Source organism: Triturus cristatus, chromosome 3_1 (genome assembly GCF_964204655.1).
Source record: "Triturus cristatus chromosome 3_1, aTriCri1.1, whole genome shotgun sequence".
Lineage (NCBI taxonomy): Eukaryota > Metazoa > Chordata > Amphibia > Caudata > Salamandridae > Triturus > Triturus cristatus.
In genome coordinates, this window is record NC_140583.1 from 368562902 (window position 1) to 368584184 (window position 21283).

General features: G+C 46.7%; 1 protein-coding gene across 5 annotated transcripts in view; it reads left to right on the forward strand.

The window, feature by feature from the left end:
* The first annotated feature begins 654 nt into the window (after positions 1–654).
* Positions 655–21283, forward strand: part of RAB27A (RAB27A, member RAS oncogene family) — a 462534-nt gene continuing 441905 nt past the window's right edge. For 3 of the 5 annotated variants that reach the window (XM_085644145.1, XM_085644154.1, XM_085644157.1), the window contains exon 1: positions 655–862. The gene's annotated coding sequence lies outside the window, so the exon portion shown is untranslated. Of the gene's footprint in view, positions 863–994; positions 1108–21283 lie in introns of those variants that run through there. The other 2 variants (XM_085644155.1, XM_085644148.1) reach the window with 2 other exon arrangements.

Consider the following 21283-nt stretch of genomic DNA (forward strand, 5'->3'; position numbering starts at 1 on the left):
GGAATGATGAAAGGCTGGATAAATGGGTGGATGGATGAATGGATGGCTGAATGAAAGGGTAAAAGGATAGTTTGGTTGATTGATAAAAGGGCGGTGGAAGGGAAAAGTATGGATGAATTGTTGTACGTGTGAGTGGAAGGTGGATGCAAGACTGTAATGATGAGAGGGCAGATGGGTGAAATGGTGAAAGGATGGGTGGAAACATGAAAAGATGGATGGATGCATGAAAGGCTTAAAGGGTGGAGAGATGGATGGATGGAAGCTCATCTAGAGTGGGTAGAATTTGCTCGCTTCACTCACAGTGGGGTTTTTTTAATTTTCTGGCTACTCCCTTGTTAAAAACGCCTCCTTCCCCCACCTCACAACTCAAGGATAGCTGTTGCTGCTCCGACGCGGAAGAGTGCCGAGAAACGGTCTGGGCTTGCACTCTCCTCGCTGCGGTTAATAAGACGAAGCACTTTCTGCACTCAGGGTGGAAGTGTTTATAAATGCATTGATCCTGCGGACAGACGGGCACATTACATCACCTTATAAAGTAACCGAGTGCGAGCGAAGTCTCAGCCGCCCTATCACTTGAAGAGGGTCCACGCCCTCATCCTGTTTAGAAAATAGTTTCACTTTTAATTCAACTGCTCGCCGCACGGTTCACATTCTGAGACATGCAGGCGGGGAGACTACATCTCCCGTGAGTCTGTGCGAGCTCTGCCAGTGCTAGCAGGGGAGGGGACAGTTTTCTTCATAAGGACCCCTAGCTTTGAACAATTTGGAGAATTGTTGGACAGTTTGTCACCTGGACGGATTGAAGATGCTTGCGAGGTCACTCATAAATGACACACTTGTAGATGACTGAGTATTATGGGCTGTGAGTATTACGTTTCTTTTAGTTTGTGAAATATGTGAAGCCTTTGTAACTAATGGTGCATGCAACCAGGAAAAGGGCATTTCCTTTTCTTAGGCAGAAGTTCTTTTCTGTGAACGTTAGGCCCCTGTCACTCTTTCCAACCGTCTGTGCGCGAGAGAAGCGGAAGAGCTGAAGCTGCGGAGTGACCAGTCAGATAAATATAAAGTGCTTTATTTCTGGACTCTTTTCACTCTGTGTTTTACTGGGTATTTATAAGGCATGAGTTTACTTTAAGTCTAAAATACTATAATATCAAGTGGTTCTATTATACTGTTCATTTTATTGGCTTCAGAAGCATGAAAAGCTGAGAGGACAGACTGGCACATTTTAGCCTCTGCCCTCCGGAATACCCCAGCTACCTCTGGGGTCGATTCAATAAGGCATATGTTGTTGACCGTACATTGTTGTAGGCAGGCAAACGAGCACCGACATTCTGTAGGGCAGAAACTAAGTTGTACGCTTAAAATGCATATTTGTATGTACATTACCTAGTTTGAAACTTTTAGTTTGAAATTGTTAACTACCTACGTGAGAGGCAAGGATGTGGTGTACGCCAGCATCGTGATTCTAATTAATGTATACAAAGTACACGCTGCCAAGTTTTTACCGGCATGAATTGTTGTGGAAAAGCTGGTCAAGCACCATGTAGGCAAACTGCACAATTACAGAGCGTATTATTGCACAAGTACTGGGCATATTTGCACAAGTACTGAGCGTGCGCTGCTCGAACGGGAGACAACTTAAGCTATTAATTTCTTCACCAAGACTTTTATTGTAAAATGTTGTGGAGGCCACTGCGTGTGCGTGAGGTATTGATGAAATAGCCTGTTTTGCTGGTCACTCCTGTTAATAGTCAGACCTTCATAATAAGTCCAAGGCTGGGTAAAAGGCAGCACGTTTCTTGAACATACATGGAGAAGTAAACCTTCGAGGTGGCCAGATTTGCAGCGGTGCTGGTGTTCGGATCCACTCTGAACAGAAGAAGTTCTCCACCTAGAGACCCGTGAGCTTTGCCTCCCTCCTGCCTGAATCACTGAAGCACAGAAGCGAACGCGGAGCCGTGCTCAGTGCACGCGCCATGCTCCGGTTTCCAGCCTCTTGCTTCTTCAGCTCACCCTTGCCTAGCTAGTCACCGGGTGGGATGGGGTTAGTGAGGACCTTGGCCCTACCCAAGCCCGTGACAGGATAGGAGAGAGTGAGGTGACGGTCTGATTCAAGATGCCATGTGCACTACAGGGACAAAGCCTAAAACATCCAGGATACCTTTGTGAACTATGGTGCAGTGTGCCACAAAAGTGGTGGCGCATGCGCTTAAAAGGGCCCCTGAGGTCATGGATAGGAATTCGCCAGTCTTTGTGTGGTGGCTACACACGCACCTCAGTATCCCTCCCAGCCAGCAGCCGCTTGCACTTGCACACCGCACAATGACTGTATTAAAGTGGGGCGCATTTGGTTAAACATCTGATGTTCCCCATCATGACTCCACATAGCCAGCATGAGTCAGTTAGTCCTCCACCGCTCGGACCGTATTTCCTTCTTTATTTTATGTTGTAGTTCAAATAGCGGGCGAGCGCGGAAGATCCACTACTCGGCGATGGTTTTGCACCCTTAATTACTGTCCCTCTTCACGAGTTTACACCATTACAAGGAAAAACACGCTCAAAACTCGAGCCGCGAGCATGCCAAATGTAGTGCAGATCCTGAGGGCTAAAGGAATTATTGTTTGAAGAACCACGTATTGAGATTTCTTTCAAAATGTAAGAAGGCTGGGCTCGGCTCATAGAGAGTGGGGAAGGGCGTCCTAAAGCTTCAGGGGTTTGTAAAGTGCAATACTCCCCCGTTAGGGTCTCAAGGCGCTAGGGTTGTGTGCAGCTCCGCTGAGGGTCATCACAAGAGCCAGGTCTGGAGGTCTTTCCTGAACTGGAGCAGTATAGGGCTTTGCCAGAGGTGGGGGGAGGTTTTTAAAAAAAAACGTTATTTATCATTTTACAGCATACATTAACAAGAAACATGAGTGCTCACTATCACAGTTATGTCAGCACGACAGTAATACGATTCGGAAATAAAATATGATCAAAAACATTGCCTAGCGTGTACAGTCATCACAGAGGTATACCGAACTCTATCCCAGAAGGTGTTCGCAGCTGTCTCCACACCTGCCCAATCCCTATTTTGTCATACAGCATAACCAAAATGTCACCAGTATGTAGATCTGCAGATCCATCGCCAGACGTCCTAACAAGGTATCCTTACTAGCCCAGCAGTATTGTTAACCCACCCCAGTAGGGACTCAACCCTGCTCAATTGGTGTGGAGGGGGGCAATCGTTCCGTGGCCACATAGTTCTTGAGTGTGCCCCAGATGTCTTTAGGCCATGAGTAGCGTGGCAAAGTACTGGCACATACATCGCTATTAGTGTTTCAGTATGTTAAGCTGTTCAGACAATTCTTAAATGTAGGAGCAGCTTTACATCCCCAATGTATGTCAATTTCTCTTTTCGCTAGTAGTAGACTGGTGGTGACAAATTTCCGAACGTTTTTTTGAAAATTGGCCACATAACCTAATAAGGCCACCACCGGTGTGTGAACCACATCTAGATCCACCATATCCCCGATTGCGTTGTGTACTGCCTCCCAGTAAGCTCGTATCTTTATGCAAGTCCAAGTGAGGTGTACAAAGTCTGCCTGCGGGGCCCCACACTTTAAGCAGTTGTGTGGTCTGGTCGGGTCTAGCCTGTGAGTTTTCGCTGGAGTCACATACAGTCTGCGTAAAAATTTGAAATGAATTAGTTTATGGCGGTGCTAAGGGAAACCATTTTTGTCAGGGAACAGCATTTAACCCACTGCTCATCAAGAATGGGGTGCCCCAGGTACTCCTCCCAGGCCCTACGGATTTTATCATTACAACCGGGATTATAGTTAAACCTGCGCGATATAGTTTAGAAATAAGGTGCACCCCCTTTGCACTCTCAATCGTCATCGTGAGTGGGGCAAACTAATCCGGTTCCAGGGGGAAACCAGGCAAATTCGCCCTTAGGGCCGAGCATACCCGGTCCATGACAAACCTATCCATAAAAGTGATGGAGTGGAAGCGCTCCTCCTCCGTCAACATGAATATATGTCCTCCCGGAAACAGGTCTCCGAACGTTTTTATGTCAAATTTGGCCAATGTACGCTGCACTAATTTCTCCCCCATGATCGGTATCCAGCGATTGTTAGGGATAGGAAGAGCCGAGGAATATAAGGGGGCGCCAGCGATGTGCCGCAGCTTGTCCCAGGCCCAACTAGCGGTGGAGACTGTTTGAATGCCTTTGGGGTCCCTGGCCAGGCCCTTGGGTAACACCGTTAGCAAGGTGTCAGGTAAAACCAAGTATGCTTCAGGTCGCAGGTATGGAATTCTAGCATCGGGATGATACCAGGCATACGCATAACTGCACTGGGCCACCAAGTAATAAAGCTGAAGATCTGGGATGCTGAACCCTCCCCTGTCGTATGGCAGTGTCAACACCTGCCACCGCACTCAAGGTTGTTTACCTCCCCATATCAGTCTAATCAGATGAGAGCGTAACGTTAGAAAGAAGCTATTCGGTAATTTATTTACTTATAACATTTATAAAGCGCTCTATCACCTAACAGGCATCCTGGCGCTGGACCTATCAGTGCATGGTCAGAGAGACGCACAGGTAACCTCAGTTAAGCACTCGGGAAGAGCCACGCTTTTAGTCTCTTCCTGAAAGGGAGAAGATCCTCCATTTGTCTCAGCTCCCATTGAAGCTTATTCCATAATCTCGCAGCCAAGGTACTGAACACCCTACCTCCAAATTTAATTTTTTTAAATCTTGGCACCTTCACCAGTCTCGCAGAGGAAGAGCGAAGGCTCCTCCTCGGAACATACCAAGCAAATTTCTTCCTCATCAGCTTTGGCCCAATGCCGTGCAAGGCCTTGAACACCAAGCAAAGGGATTTTATCTGGACTCTCTGGTGTATCGGAAGCCAGTGCAGCTCTCGCAGTGCAGTGGAAGTAGAGGAACATCTTGTTTTCCCCAAGGCTAGTTTTGCTGCTAGTGCTTGGATCCTTTGGAGTCTTTCCATTAGATATCTAGGGGATTCCAGCAGTAGAGCATTGCAATAGTCAAGTCTGCTTACAATTGTACATTGTACTATCAATGCTCTAGCATGTGCAGGTAAAAGTGGAAGAATTTTGCGAAGGGCTCTAATAATCGCAAAACAACTCCCCACGGTTTTATTAACCTGTGCTTCGAGCGTCAATTTATTATTAAACATCACACCTAAGTTATGGACCTTCTCAACTGGTACCAGTGGACTGGCTGTCGCTAGTGGCCAGAAGTTAGGGGGGAGCACCACTGGAGCCTTCCCCACTGGGCAGTAGAGAATCTCATTTTTTTCAGAATTAAATTGTAATGAGTTCTTCCTTAGCCATTCAGCAGTGTCTCGAAGGCAGTCATGAAACACGACCAGAGGAGTCGACTGTTCTCCTTCTAAGGAGAGAATCAGTTGGGTGTTATCTGCGTAATTAATGACATTAATATTATATGATCTTATAACATCCATTAACGGTTTCATATAAATATTAAATAAAATTGGGCTAAGCGCCGAGCCCTGAGGGACGCCATGCACAATATCAGTAAAATCCGACCGATAGCGGTGAAGAGCCACTGCCTGTCTCCTATTAGCGAGAAATGACTGAAACCAGCACAAGGCTGTACCTGCAATCCCCACCTCTTTAAGTCTCTCCAGCAGAATGGCGTGGTTGACCGTATTGAATGCGGCAGACCGTTAAAGCAAGATTAATATCACCGCTTGACCTCTGTCTGCACGCATACGAAGCTCATCCATCACCATTACTTGAGCACTCTCTGTACCGTGAGCTGGACGAAACCGAAACTGTACGTCCTCTAGGATTCCATTGGTTTCCAGATGTTTCGATAGAGCTCTACTAGCCAGGCGTTCTACAATTTTTGCTGGATAAGGCAACATGGAGATCGGCCTATAGTTTTTTGGGCACTCTGGATCCAATGTTGCCTTTTTTAACAGGGGGGTCACCTCTGCCTGTTTCCACCCCGGCGGAAAAAGTCCACTGGAAAGAGATTGATTGCAGATAAGGCGAAGAGAAGAGAACAGTTCTACTCACAGCTCCTTCCACACTTTATGTGGCAGGGGGTCTAAAGGAGATCCCGAGGAGATACTCTAAGCCACCTTTACAAATTCATCCTCTGTTGGTAATTCAAAGTCAGTCATGGTACGCCCGATCTCTATCTCTTCATCTCCTGCCTTTGTGTCATCATTTAGATTCCCGTCAGCATGACCCTTGCGCTCTATGCCATCAGCCTCCTCCTGTAACCTCTCCCCTCCAAGGCCCTCAATGATAGTATTAATTTTTTCCTTGAAAAACCTTGCCAGACTGTCGCAGAGACCCTGAGTCGGGGGTGTCTGATTCTTAACACAGTCCGGGTTAGTCAGGTTATTCAAAATTTTAAAAATGCATTTGGTACCATTCGGAGCTTTCAGGATAGTGTTAGAAAAATACTCAGATTTTGCAGTCATTATTTCTTTCTTATATCTGGTAATTGTAGTTTTCCAGGCAGATTTATCATTTTCTTCATAGGCCCTTCTCCATTTCCTCTCTGCCTGTTTGCACTCTAATTTAAGATTTTTTAGTTTATCATTGAACCAGGAGGCCGATGGTCTACCCACTCTCTTATGTGTCTTTAGTGGGACTATCTGATCCAATGTAGTAGTGATCCTAGTACAAAGGGTCACACAATTCTCCTCTGCATGACTGTCTGTTTTGAAACAATCCTCAAGGACAAACACCATAGAGGTGCTTCCCTTTTTAAGAGGGATTTCCAATCTCTGCTAACATAACTTCCGTAGTCTCTAACCGCTGGACCGTGAAATGTTAGGTTAAGTACTACAAATTTGATCAAGTAGTGGTCCGACCATTCCACTGGTAGAATATCCAAAATAGCCAGAGCATTTTTGTCCACAAAGATCAAATTAAGCATATGAACTCCTTTATGTGTAGGTTCACCCACCAGCTGATGCAAATTAAAACCTTCACATGACTGGAGCATGTTACTGAAACCAGAGTCTAAGGTTCCATTGAACCACAAATTAAAGTCACCTAGGATTACTAGTGTGGCATGTGTCGTCGCCATTTTGCTAATTGTTTCAATCAGAGACTGTTGTTGCTGTATGCTAATGGCCCCTGGAGGTATGTAGCAAACAATCCCGACAGTATATGCCCATTAGAGTCTTTTATACCAAAACCCAGCAATTCAAACCCCTCTGTCACATCGATATCTAATGTGACCAGGTTCCATGTCTCTTAAAAAATTACACCTACTCCTCCTCCTCTCCCACTACTTCTAGGTTTGTGGCAAATTTTATAACCAGGTGGACATACCATTCCTGGTTCAAGGTTGCTATCCAGATGTGTCCAGGTTTCTGTCATGAATGGTATGTCCAATGAGTGGGATTCCAGCAACAGTTGAATCTCCACCCAGTGCTTGGGCAATGATCTAACATTTAATAACCCACATATAGGGAGGTCTGGCTTAACAAAATCTGATAGGGCAGAAGCTAATTCCTCAATTTTCACCTTTCCCTTCCCTTTACCAGTTTCGCCTATCATCCGTAATTCAGTGCCAGAGTATTTTAAAATGTGGCTGGACATATTTCCACAAGACCTCCCCCAACAGGAAGCATGGCTGACGCTGTGTGCTGCAGGTGCGCGGACGGGTGCAGACGTGCACACATCCGCTGCGCGTCCACGCCAGCGTGTGCTTTTATCGTAATGAGCCTCCAAAGACTGAAACGCTAACCACCAAGATGGCGGGTCCTCTCTCTCTTTAACGCTAACGGTAATGGGATTGGGATATTGTTAAAGAGGTATAAAAATCTCGTCAGCACAATCATTTTAATCAGGGCTACCCATCCTGCGAGAGAGAGGGGGAGGTGTATCAATTTTTTTATCTCCGCCTCGAAGTTATGAACCGCTTGGCCATAGTTGAGCCTAAGCAGTTGGGCAGTGTCTAGATGGATGTGAATGCCCAAATATTTGGTCGAGTCAGTGCACCAGTCTAGCGGGAACCCACATTCCCATTGTACTGTGCTTGACGTTAGGGGAAATATTACCGATTTGTGCCATTTTATACCCAGACTCGAGAATTGTCTGAATCAGATGATTTCCCGTATCATGGGGTCCAAATTCTCCTGAGGTTTTCGAACGTAAAGAATAACATCGTCCGCGTATAGAGAAACTAGCAATGGTCCAAAATTAAACTGCAGTCCCCTTTGTATATGTTTCTCTTGGAAATGTCGGACTAACGGGTCCATTGCAAGTATAGATAAAAGCGGCGACAAGGGCAGCCCTGCCTGGTGCCTTGCGATAACGTAAAGGGGCGAGAAAGCGAGCCATTCAGTCGCAGTCTCGCAGCCGAGCTGCTGTACAGCATCGCCGTGTTGGTCACAAATCCCTTGAGCATACCCATCCTTAGCATTACGAATATAAAAAAGGGCCACTCCAAGGAGTCAAATGCCTTCTCGGTGTCTAACAGAATGCCTGCCGCAGGGACCTCAGGGTTTATTCTATGAAGGACCGCAAACAGGGTTTGGAGATTAAGCGAGGTAGTCCTTTGAGGAACAAATCTTGACTACGCCGGGGCAATAATTTTGTCCATCAATAGGGTGAGGTGGAGGGCAATCTTTTTAGCAAGGATTTTATAGTCCAAATTTAGTAGGGATAGCGGTCTGTATGAGGCACAAAGTAAGGGATCCTTGCCCGGCTTAGGGAGAAGGATAATGACTGCTTCTCTGAGCGTGGGGGGTAACATGTTCCTCTCAAGTGATTCAGCGTACACCTCTAGCAGCTTAGGGGCCAGCAAATCCTTATAGATCTTATAAAAATCATCAGTAAAGCCATCCAGGCCTGGTGCAGTGGAGCCATTCAGAGCCTGTATTGCGCTAATGATCTCCTCTTTAGAGAAGGGTTCAGCCAGGAAGTCCTGCATATACTTTTCCAAATACACCAGAGCTATCTCAGACAGATTGTCCTCTTGTGCGGTAGAGTCACGCGCAGCCTTCGAGGTGAACAGGGTAGTGTAATAGTCTAGGAATTCATCACAAATGTCGGCAGTGCCAGTGAGGAGCTGTCCTGAAGCAGTCCTAAGGTCTGTGATGTAGGCTTTACTGTATGGGGGCCGCAGCATGTGCGCCAGCGTACGCCCTGGTCGCTCGCCTTCCCCATAGCGACAGACAGTCACATATTTGCTCAAGAAGTGGGACTCCCGCTCCGCTGATTCCCTAAAGTCAGTCAGTAATGTGATCAGTTGTTTGGTCTTTTCTGGGCTGGGGTGAGTCAGGCATTCCCTATCCAGCTCCACCAGCCGCTGCTCTATACGGGACATCATAGCCCGCAAATCTTTTAAGACCTATGCGTGCTTCGCGATACAGACCCCCCTCCTGATGTAGGCTTTAAAGGCCTCCCATTGCAAAACGCCCATGTATCCACCAAGACGGTATTGATGGTGAAAAAGTCTTCTATTGCCTCCCCCACCTCAGAGAGAAATAAATCGACTTTCAAGGCCCGGCTTGGGAACTGCCATTGCCGCTCATAGCCGTCAGGTCTGGGAACCCGAAGCGGAATATCACAGGGGAGTAATCAGAATAAGTCCTGGGGAGTTTGGTTATGGACTTGTACCATTGGCACATACCTGGTGTGAGTAACCAATAGTCTATTCTAGTCCACGTGCCGTATTGGGCCGCGTAGTGCATGTAGTCAGTAGTGGATGGGTTCCGATGCCGCCATATATCAATTAAAGTCAGGGAGTCACAGATTTCTAGGAGTGCCCGTCGTGCGCGTGGTTTAGTGGTGGTGGATGTGTTCGAACAATCCAATGTGGGATTGAGAATTAAGTTCAAATCTCCGCCTATTATCAAGTTACCTGCGTCTAGCCGGACAATCTGTGAGTGCAACTCATGAAAGAAGTCGGCGTAGTCCGTGTTGGGCGCGTAGATGCATAGTAAAATGAGGTTGTGTCCCATTAATTTCCCTGTAGCTATTGTGTAGCGGCCTCTCTGTCACATAGGACTGAGTACAAGTGAAAGGGTACCCGTTTATGTATTTGGATTGCCGTACCCCTAGCATAGGTACTAAAGTTGGAGCAGTAGCGGTGCTGTCCCCAGCCCAAAGCAAATCGTGCATTCTCCACCTTGGGCAAGTGCGTTTCTTGCAGAAATGCGATGTCTATGTTGTGTCGCTGTAAATAGTGTAGAACATGTTTCCGCTTCCTGTTGTCCCCTGACATTCCATGACATTAGAGCCAGGTCTGAGGGACCAGTAGTAATGCCAATCCTAGTCATCTGGGTGGTTCGAGTGCCGAAATATAATTTGTGATCTGAAAAAAGGAGTACAGCTGAACAGTGAGTATAGCAGTAACTAAACAATAACAATTATGACCATAACATAATGCCCCCACCCTCCACCCAGCCTCGCGTACCCTATCGCAAGGATCAGAGCCCATCAAACAACGATACCAAACATCCCAGAAACATTCGAATTGGTTTAGTAAGTAGATGCAATGGTTCACTAGATACAAAACTGACATTCCCGTGGTCTACACCTAGGGGGTAGGCAGCCCTCCGACGGTTGCCCAGCATAATGATACTATACATGCCATAGGTATGATACTATCCCAATAAACATACACCCCGGAAAGAGGGCACTAATATTTATATTCTGCCTGTGCCTGGTCATTCAGCGGGGAAGAGCTCCATGCTAGCGTTTGAGCCACTTTGTGGAGGAGAGGGCCTCGCACCGTCCACTTTCTGCTGGCCACCCTTATTTTTATAAGCCTGACAAAATTCCTGTACTTCATTGGGTGAGTCAAGGATGTGTGGCCTGCCATTAATGTCCACTCGCAGCCGTGCAGGATATAACATGTCATATTTGAGACCTAAGTTCCTGAGGGTGGCTTTAACACTGGTGTATTTACGTCTAGCCTCCTGCACCATAACTGTGAAGTCCGGGTACAGGGCTAGCCTAGACCCCTGCTATGTTGTGTCTACCCTCTCCCTGGCCAGCCGCAGGGCAGTGTCCCTGTCCCGATAGGTCATAATCCGGGCAATGATGGGTCTGGGCAGACAGCCAAGATTAGGGCGCAGGCCCAGGGTGTGGTGAGCTCGCTCCACCACGAAGCTAGGTGTGAAGGCCTCTCTTCCAAACAGGTCTCTGAGTATAGTTTCAACGAAGGTGACCATGCGGCCAGCGTTCGTGGATTCCGGCACCCCTAAAATCCGTATATTGTTGCGCCGGCTGTGCGCCTCCAAATCCTTGTTTTTAATAGCAACCTCCTTGAGGATGCGCTCTACTCGTTCAAGGCACTTGAGGGACTGCACAGAGCTGTCTTCAATGTACCTCTATTTTGGCACTCAGTCCCTCCATCTGTTTGCCGAGAGCGTCGAATCTACCGTCCAATGCTCTGAAGCCGGCCCTCATTTCTTGGAACAGGGAGTCAGAAATGGCTGATGACTCTCCTCCAGGGCCCGCATCCTGCCCACCCTCTGCCATGTCTGGGCCGGCGTCCTGTGACTTTTTCAAATGGCAGGACATTTTGCTTAGGGTCTTTTGGCCCATGCCGCTGCGTGAGGTAGAGTGGATAGCAGTGTCACGGCTCCCTGTGTGGGGCCGTATCACAGGCGCGTTGCGAACTGGGCAATAGAGCGAGGGAGCCCCAGTGGCGACCTTAATGTCTTGGACCAATGGGCTGCTGATTAGGGGGGCACAGGCAGTGATATCGAGGGCACAGTTGCCTAGGGTGCCACAACGGTATGGCAGGAATGGTGTTTATGCAACAGCCGGTGCACTGTGGCTTTCCTCAATTTGGTGGGGAACAATCTCCTGTTCGTGGTTGACCAGTTGGAGTCCATAAGATGGCGGCTGCAAACTGGGTCCGGCGCTGAGGTCACCGACAGGCGAAGGGCCAGCGGGGTTCAGCGGGTGCGTATCTGGGGGGCGGACGGTGCAGCAATCGCTGCTCGGGTAGCCAGGCACGGCGCTCGGCCAGGTCAGCAACTCACCTCCCCCCAATGCTCGTGCGAACACCCGCAGGCCCTGTCCCCGGAGGGCCTCCGGGAGTAGCAGGAGTGCATGAGGCGCTGTCGGCCTTCAGCGGTCGATGGGGATAGCGAGGGGAGGGAGTCCCTAGCGGCCCGCACCCGGCACACTCACTGCGTCCTTCGCCCCTAACGGGCCTTGGTGACGCAGCGGCAGGATCCAGGAGGCCGGGGCCCACGTTGGTCGTGAGTCTGTCTGCCGGCCTGTGACGGCGCCTGCCCCTCAGAGGTCTCCCAGCCGTTTTCGCCTCGCCCGGGCTCTACCGCCACACTTTCGGAACCTTCCCCCAGGGGCGTAACAAACGCCCCCGCGGTGCGGGGGGGCCCCCAGTCTTCGGTGGGTGAAGGGGGCCCCTTCAGCTCTTCAGTAAAGAGCTGTGAGTGAAAGGCTTGCTCTAGAAAGCAGGTGCAGTCTGCAGCCTGCTCTGATCTCCTCCGCAGACCCAGGGCAGGACTGAAGAGAAACAAAGTAACAAGTTACATTGTTTCTCTTCAGTCGGAGCCCGGCCGGAAAAAGGATGGGGCCCTGTACTCTTCAGAAACACTGCTTTCAGGGAGAGAGGTTAGACTTGTAAAGAGCAGGACAGATAACATTCTGCAGCGTTGTCGGTAAGTCTAGCAGTTTTAATTGAGTTTTAATTGTGTGCTCCTTCAAAAAACATGCTATGTTGTGGGTTGATAACAAATGCCTAATATGTTTTAAAATGCAGCATTTACATTTCTACAGTTAGGTTGTCTGGGACTTTAATTAGTGCCAGCTGTAAATATCCTCCTGTCGCTGACCCTTTTCTTTGTCTCACAACACTAACACGTGCAGGATATGTTACCTCCTGCCCCCAATTTTACCATTCCCTGTCCCACCCTTCGTGTTAGTTGGCACTAGCTTGGTTTTATTTTACCTTGCCAATGCTTGATTACTTGCTTTGCAAGCATTGGCTGCTGCTGCATGGCCCCCACGTGCCGGCCTCGCACTTCGGAGCTGAGGAGACCTGTCCCCTGTTGCTGTAGACGCCACGGTGCTGCTGCTCCACCCTGGTGTAGGCTGCCAGCTCCTCACTCTGCCCCTAAACCTCTTACTCATCAGCTCACAGCCTCACATCTACCGGGGCACATGAGCTGAGCTCCCGGGAGCCGTTTGTGTTGGTCTTGGCGCTGTTCTGTGGTATTGATTGCTGTGCTAGAAGGAAAAAGAGCTCCTTCCTGTCCACCTCTAAACAGGTGCCGGGGACTACAGAGAAAGGGGGCAGGCATTGACAACCCTTGTTGCATGTGACAATACATTACCTAGTATTACATTCTCTCTATAATGGTGAGTTCAAATCAGAACATGCCAATTGTGGCCCTCGGGCTAAACGCACTACTACAGGGCGCCAGAGACACACAAAAATCACTATTCGGCTCCCGGGCATCGGCTAAGCTTTATCCAAACAGTTCTGAAGTGCTGCTCACGTGGTATTAAGAAGTCTTTTCTTGCACTTTTTCGTCGAACAGCACGTCACAGAGACCGGTCTTAACTTTTGTTGAAATAGTGCCAAGAAACACACTTATGCTGTTTGTGAGCGCTATAAAACACATAAATTGTACCTATTTCAGCTGCACGCAAGTTACCAACTGAAGCGTGTTACAATAGTGCTTAATGGAAGGTCCTTGCTCTTCATCTGATGTGTGCATAAAATGAAAAGCATGTCACGCTTCGTTAGCACTGGAGTCGTAGAAGAATATGGAAGGATTTGCTGTCTCCGTCTTTCTTTTCTCATCTTGTTCTCTTTCAATCTTACTTTCATTAATCTTGCACTTAATTTACTAACTTTTCCTACTTATGCCTACTGCTGATTTTTGTTTCTACTCATATGTTGCATACTTCCTCTTACTGTGCTATGTAACCTCTTAATTTTACCTTTCTCTTACACCTCATATTTGTTCCCACTCTTACGTTTTATTATTCCAACATACTCTTGCTTCCACTTACAATTTATTACGCCTATTTCCACCTGCTCTTACTCATTTCTCCTCTTACTCCTATTACGTCTTCTAACTGCTATTCTTACTTTTGATACCGTATTGGCCAATGCCCTTATTACCATTAACTTAGTCCTACCTACTCCTACTTGCACTCTTACTCCTGCATACTCCTACTTGAACCTACCTTCCACTACTTTTACATCTACATACTTCCGCTCTTCTGCTTAGCCCTTCGTATGCCTATTCTTACTCATACTTGGGAGAGGAGTTGGCCTAACGGCTAGGGCGGTCGACCTCGAATCTGGGGAACTGGTTTCGAGTCTCAACAATGACGCTGAACATCCTGTGATTCTGGGCAAATCACTTAATCTCCCTGTGCCTAACTAATATGAATGTGTGTCCTCATGTAACGCAACTGGTGCTCATGTAAAGCGCTATGATACCCGATATGGGTCAAGTTCGAGCTATATAAAACTCCATAAAATAAATAAAAAAATTAAAAATGAACAGGATCTGCTCGGTCGCATTGGAAGGTAAACCAGCATTTGCAATACAATTGGTCTCGCATTTGTGAGAGTTAGAGCTATTGACATTGTAAAGGACAGTGTATTTTACCTATATGTTTTCTGCTTGGAGTGGAGTGAATGTGTGTGGTGTCAAGTGGACATATGTGGTTTGGATTGGAATTGTTAGTTGTGGAATTGTGTTGTGGATTGGATCTGTGTTGCGAAATAATGTAATTATGTGGATAGTAATTATGTGGTATTGAGTGTACTGGAATTATGTGGAGTGGGATTGTGTGTCATGGAGTGGGATTGTGTGTCTTGGAGTGAGATTATCTGGAATGGTATTTTGCGTTGTGGAGTGGTATGTAGGGGAGTTTACTTATGTGGAGTGCTGTTAAATATTATAGCATTATGTGGAATTTTGTGGTGTAGATTGGATGTATGTAGTGTGTTATGTAATTCTCTTGTTGGTTTGAATTATGTAGTTTGTTGTTGAATTATGTGGTGTGGAATGGAAATGTGTAGAGTTGAAATGTGTGACGTGGAAGTGTGCGCTGCTGGGTGAAAATTATGTTGAGTGGTATTATGCGGCATGGTGTGAAGTGTAGTTATGTGGAATGTTGCTACGTGGCATAGACTGGATTTATGTGGAGTGTATTTATGCAATATGGATAAGAGCATAATTATGTGGAGGTTAATTATGTGGTGCTGACTGGTATTATGTGGAGTAATTATGTGTGATGAATTGTGTGGGGATGAATTGTGGAATTGTGTGACGTGTGGAATTATGTGGCACGGTGTGGTGTATAATTGTGCGGAGTGGAATTATGTAGCATGTTGCAGAGTTGTATTTTGTGGAGTGTAATTCTGTGTTTTGGAGTTGAGTGTAAATATGTTGTGTGACGTATAATTATATAGGTTGAAGTGGAATTATGTGTACTTGAATTGTGTTGTGTGGAGTGTAATTATGTGGTTTGTAGTACTATTAAGTTGTGTGGAATGTTAGTATGTGATGTGGACTTATGTGGTATGGAGTGAAGTAGAAATATATGTTTTTTCATTTTTAGGATTGTAATTATGTGGTACGGAATGTAGGGTTACATTATTTCTAGTTGAATTGTGTGGCATGGAATTATGAGATGTTCAAATGTGCTGAGTTTGGTAGAATTAGGTTGCATGGATTTGAGCAAGCTGTGCACGCTAAGGCTTTTATGTCATGGGGTATAAAGTTGATGATTGTCTATTCTTCATAAAAATAATTTGGGCTGTTTCTTTACCTTCCGGTACATTTCTGAACAATTTGTTAAGCTAAATTGTATTGTTGCTTTGTGTGCGCATGCAGGGAAGAACGAGTGTATGCAAAAAATCATCCTATGTCTCAGTATTAACTTCCACACCTCTAAACAGTAATCCCAATCCTAGAATAAGTTACCCGTTTGCTTTACAACAACAGTTAGTAAAACAAGGAAGTGCTTTGCGAGTCTGTGTAAGTAACAAAGGTTTTAAAGGGACTTGTTTTTGTGCAAAGTATTGCTTTTCCCAGTTCAAGGAAGGGATAAAAAAATATCTCCAGATAATAATAGGGGTGACAGGATGGTGCTATAGCAGAATATTGATTTGTGTGGATCTGGTGAGGACTGCGGGCAGCAAGTGCTTGATACGCTATTTGCATAAGAAAATACTATATATTTTTTTGGTTATCCTCCATTAGTTATTAGTAAGGAAGGGAGAAGAGAAGCGTTCACCGACAGCATTCGGTTAGTCTTACGGAGACAAAGAATGCTGTGGTCTGTGGTAGATGGCGCCCAGAAGGCATAAGTATATGTATCAGTAGCTGCCAAAGAAAGGAAGTGGAAATGCGCTTTAGACGTTGCTGGTATTGATGGCTACTGTGCGGTTGCAGACTTCGCTGGGCTGACAGTTGGTGGGGAAATGCTACGTTGTCATTGTAGGTTTAATTCATGAATCGCTCATTCACTCTGGTGTTTGTCCTTGGGGTACTTGTTGACTGGTGCTACATATGGGATCTGGTTTGCCTTTGACAGCAGGTATGGTTTAGTGGGGTACATAGTGTAAATTAATGTTGGCGTGAGGAAACAAAAATCTGTCCCTTTGTACATTTGATATTATTGTGTGCATCATGCAGAGGATGAAAAGTAGCAGGAACGGCTTTGATGCCATATAGGCTAGCAGGAAGAATTGTTTTGGGGTGGTCAGTTGCAGAGATTGTTTAACATTTTTTAAACTTCCATAGTGGCATTGGGGAGGCCAGCAGCTGAAAGGCTCTGTCTTTACTGTTAGGCAGTGGTTAGATGGTGACCGGTCATCAGTCTTTCTGTGGGTGATGGACAGGGGAGCAGTAGGCGGCGGTCACAGGTTTGCAGTGACATCCGAGGGGTGGTTTTAAAGGCGGGCAGAAATGCATAATTGCGGGTTTCATAGGGGTGAGGGTAGAGTGTAATGGATGCGTTAGTAGCAGGCACGACGGAAGTGATCTGCGTGTCGAGGGGGTTAACTGAGCGGGCTTCGATTGAAGGTGGGTCATCAAGTAGGAGGATGTGTTTGGTGGGCCGGCTGGAGGCAGTGTTATGTAACTTTGCTGGAGGGCGCAGCAGCAGTATTTACTGATGTATGTAAATCGCCCGATGAGAGGGCGATGTGACCAATAGAGGAACCAGAATCCTTTTTTTATGGCTGGGGTGAGCCCCTGCAGTATGGCGGGTCGCTGGCCTGAGAGCTCGTGACTGGCGAGGAGAATGGGGGGCCCCCTCCATGTATTTTGCAGGGGGGCCCCCTCAAGTTTCGTTACGCCACTGCCTTCCCCCCGTTCTTCATTGCTGCCCCAAGAGGCAGATGCCGCGTAGCTGGGACCAGCGGCTCGCAATCAGGGGATAGTGTGAATGTGCTGGGCGTATTCGGTGGAGCTTCAGTGCCGTGCGGCTATGTTGGGGGGAGGCTGGGGGAGCCAAGTGCACCAAAAGGTTTTGTGAAGGATGCATGCTTCGATTCCTTGGGCTACTGGAAGCCACTGCTACAGTTTCAGAAATTCTAAGAACATAGGCATGGGCAACCATGATTTTTTGAAAAAAAGTAAAGAAAGGTAAAGATAAATAAAAGAAAGATGAAAGGCAAAACCTGAGTGTGTACTGTGCATGCACGAGTTATGTATAGTTTGTTTTGGGCTTGCTCTATCAATCAGTCACAACAAACAAACAGAAAAAGCTGTTCCTGCACAGTAAATCCTCACTCCCTTACTCTCTCCGTAGAGACATAGTGTGGAGTGAGGCAGGAATAAAAAGAAAAGAAAGAAGCGCAGCAGGAGACCCTAATCTGCCTTATGCATTTAGGCGGAGGTCAGTAGGTCTTGGCCCAGCCACATATGTATATCTCTCCCTGGCCTGTCTAACAGGCAGACATTGTCTCCGAACTCTACCCTGCCTGGCCTAGCTGAAACTAGGGGAGCAACACACACCTCCCGCATAACAGACTGCTATATTTAAAAAACAAATAACCTCTCCTCATCCTGGTGGAGTGGCTGCAGGTTTTATTTTTGTGTTTTCTTTTACTGTTCCCCCCACCGCAATGACTGAAGGCGGGAGGTAGGGGTTTCATTTCTTCCATCCTTTTGCTTTGACTAAGTGCTATTATGGAGGAGTAAAAGTTACACATACGCTTCGGCCTTGCTCAAGGGTGGAAGGACAACGTTTGTCCATTGCACCTTGGCAGCAAGGATGTGTCTAACGGGCCAGAACTGCCGACTCTGGAGCTGGGGAACCAGGTTCGAGTCTGGCGTCGGCTCAACATCCTGTGATTCTGGGCAAATCACTTAATCTCCCCTGTCTAAAAATGAATGCGTCCTTGTGTAATGTAACTGGTGCTCACCCCTCTATGACATCAACTATACCCCTCTTGGTAGCTTTAAGCAGCACCACCTTGTGTAAGGGTCCAAGGGCAAAGGTGTAATTAAAAAAAATGTTATACCATACCTCGCCGAAAGGTGGTGTAGTGTGTGCTCTGGAGGCAGGTAGTAGGTGCTCCCTTCTCTGAACACGCATGGAACAGTTCTGAGGCGTGATGGGGCTCTCTCAGGCTCACATAAAAGAGTTACAGAGGGCCATATTAATCCAGAGATGTTCTCCTGGTCTCTTCACATACTTTGTAAGTAGCTATCGTCAGCATATCACTTTACCTTAACTCGCTCTCATCGTTCGTCATTTTATAGAATTTCTTAGTTTTTTGTGTGGTAAAGTAAAGCTTTTGTTTTTTTAGGGAATTTCATTGTTTTCATAGAGTAGCATGTCTTTTAAATTTTGAGGCGAACCTCACTGAGAACATACCATATTTACTAATGCACATAGGGTGCCAGGGCAGTTGCAGTTTTTCGCCCCATCCTTTGCGAGCAGCTGATTAGATGAGTCTGAGGTGTCTGTCACATGGGGTGCAGGCCAAAGATTGTCAGGGCCACTAGCAACATCTCCCAATGGCATGTTCATTATGGTGAACAGTGTGCTGGGACAGCTACCAGCAACGGGCCCTCCTTTTCCCTCTTTGTTTGCGGGTACAAAAGGATGAGGCGGTCTGAGAAGGGGCCCGGTGGCCTGCTTGCAATTGAAAAGAGAACACCTGTGCAGCTGTGGCCTCTTCTGGACTTTATCGATCCACAGCGTGTTGATGGCCAGCGAGGACCAGAGCCGCTGGCATCTTTTTGAATATTGAGAGCAGGGTGCCAAGGCCTTCATCAGCTGTCCCGGCGGTACCTCACCCACGTTGTTTTGAGGGTCAAAGAGGCCACGCAGGCCACCTCGGTGATCAGACACCTGTACCCCTGACTCACCCAACCCAGCACACTACCTGCGAGTTCGTAGAAGTGAACACCGGCCTATCTAAGTGACTCCCATGATGGGGCACTGAATGACTGTCCAGTGCCAGGAATACCCGGCCGGGCCCATTGAATATTGAATGACATTTGAAACTAGTGGCCCTCACCCTTCCTGGCTCGGTAACTCTCTGCCTGACACAGTGACTTCCAGTCTGGCCGAGTGACATCTTCCTCTCCAGTGAAGACTACAGACACCGACTGACTCCTATTCTAACTGACGAATCACAGCCCAGTGCCCCCCACCCCACCCCAGGCCAGTCCCGTGACTAGCAGCCAGGCTGAGTGGCGAGTCTGGACTAGTGACATCCATTGGCCAAGGCTCTAAACTGGTGAGTACCATGTTTTCAGGACAGCTATGTTTTTTTTTATTTTGGCTACAAGTAATGTGAACAATTCTGACTTTGTGCTAAGTCAATGAACACATTTAAAAAGCACATTTAAGCATTCACAACATTCGGCCGCACTTGCCTTTGAAATTGAATCAGCTCTGTACACAAAGTGTAGCCGAAGATAACTTCCTCTACGGACATCTGCTGTTACTACTTAATCGTTCTTCGACTTTTCTACTGCTCCCTTCTACTGACTCCTACTCTTACTCCTAAAAGATGCATTTGAGCAAGTAACGTTTTTTGTTGGAATCTGCAAATTATGCAGCAGATGATTAAGGATGCGGCAGATCAGTAATAGTATGAAAAACCACAGCCCACAGTCGCATTAATCCAATGACCCCGGGCAAGGGTTGAAGTGAATTCCCTGTGGGTTTTATACGCTGGAAGCCAGGCAGCTGTAACCAACCAAGAGAGCTCTCTTCCATGTAACCGTGCCGTCTGCATAGAGCGACGTGCATTGGCAGTGGGTTCCAGAGTTGCCCATAGGTTCCCAGGCAGTGCTGCTGAGACAAGGCAATACCAGGAAGGAACCTACGGGCCATCATCATAGGGGCACACATTACACTTAGGAGCATCAACCTTGGCACCATTACCATGAGAGGGGGCATTCACATTTCATTTCGCCTTCAGTGTCAAAGTATGTTGTGCTTCTTTAATGTGGGGTTTGTAGACTTTTGTGGAGTGCATAGCATGGTGCCTGAAGATATTTATTCCTGTGCTGGGCCAGTGACACTTTTAGGGCTACCAGAAGAAGATATGAGTGTTGCCCTCTACAGCCATATGTGCCAGTCTAAGTACTTTGAAATGAGCTTTCTAATTGATGGGTACCCAGGGCACTAGTTTTTATGACATCATTCGTTGTCTTGTTTTGCTGGTTCACTGTTCCTCAATTAAGGTTGACTAATATGTGGATGATTGCTGTCTCATAAAGACTTAAAAGAAATTCAAGAATCGAGGTGCTCCCTCTCTATCGTATTTTACCACCAACATCAACACTTAACCTTAACTCTTACACTAAGATACACCTGAGCAAAATTACCGTCTGTAAACAACCTCAACCCCATACAATGTAACAATGTACATCCAGAAATTCTTGGAAGCATCAAATGTTATAAAGTAGCAAAAGTTAACCGAGCACCTTTCGACTGTTGAGTGCAGCATCAGAGACTAATTACGTTTTAAAGACATGCAAATATTGCCCATATATTATTATAGCCCCCACATTGTAGACTGGGGACGGGGTTTTGTCTCCAACATCAAAAAATTATATTTAAATGTAATTCATATACTATGGAAATTATACATTGTCATGAAAATATTTTTTGTTGTTACAACATAGGCACTGTTCTCATAGCCAGTTATTTCAAGAGGGCACTGCGAATGTTGAAAAAAACCCGAACGTTTTGCTTCTCCTTTTAACATCTGATACCGTGAACTTTATAGTGACACCTAGTGGCACAGATACAGAATACATAAGAGGAGTTTGAGAGCTCGTCCTTCTCCCCTGGATAA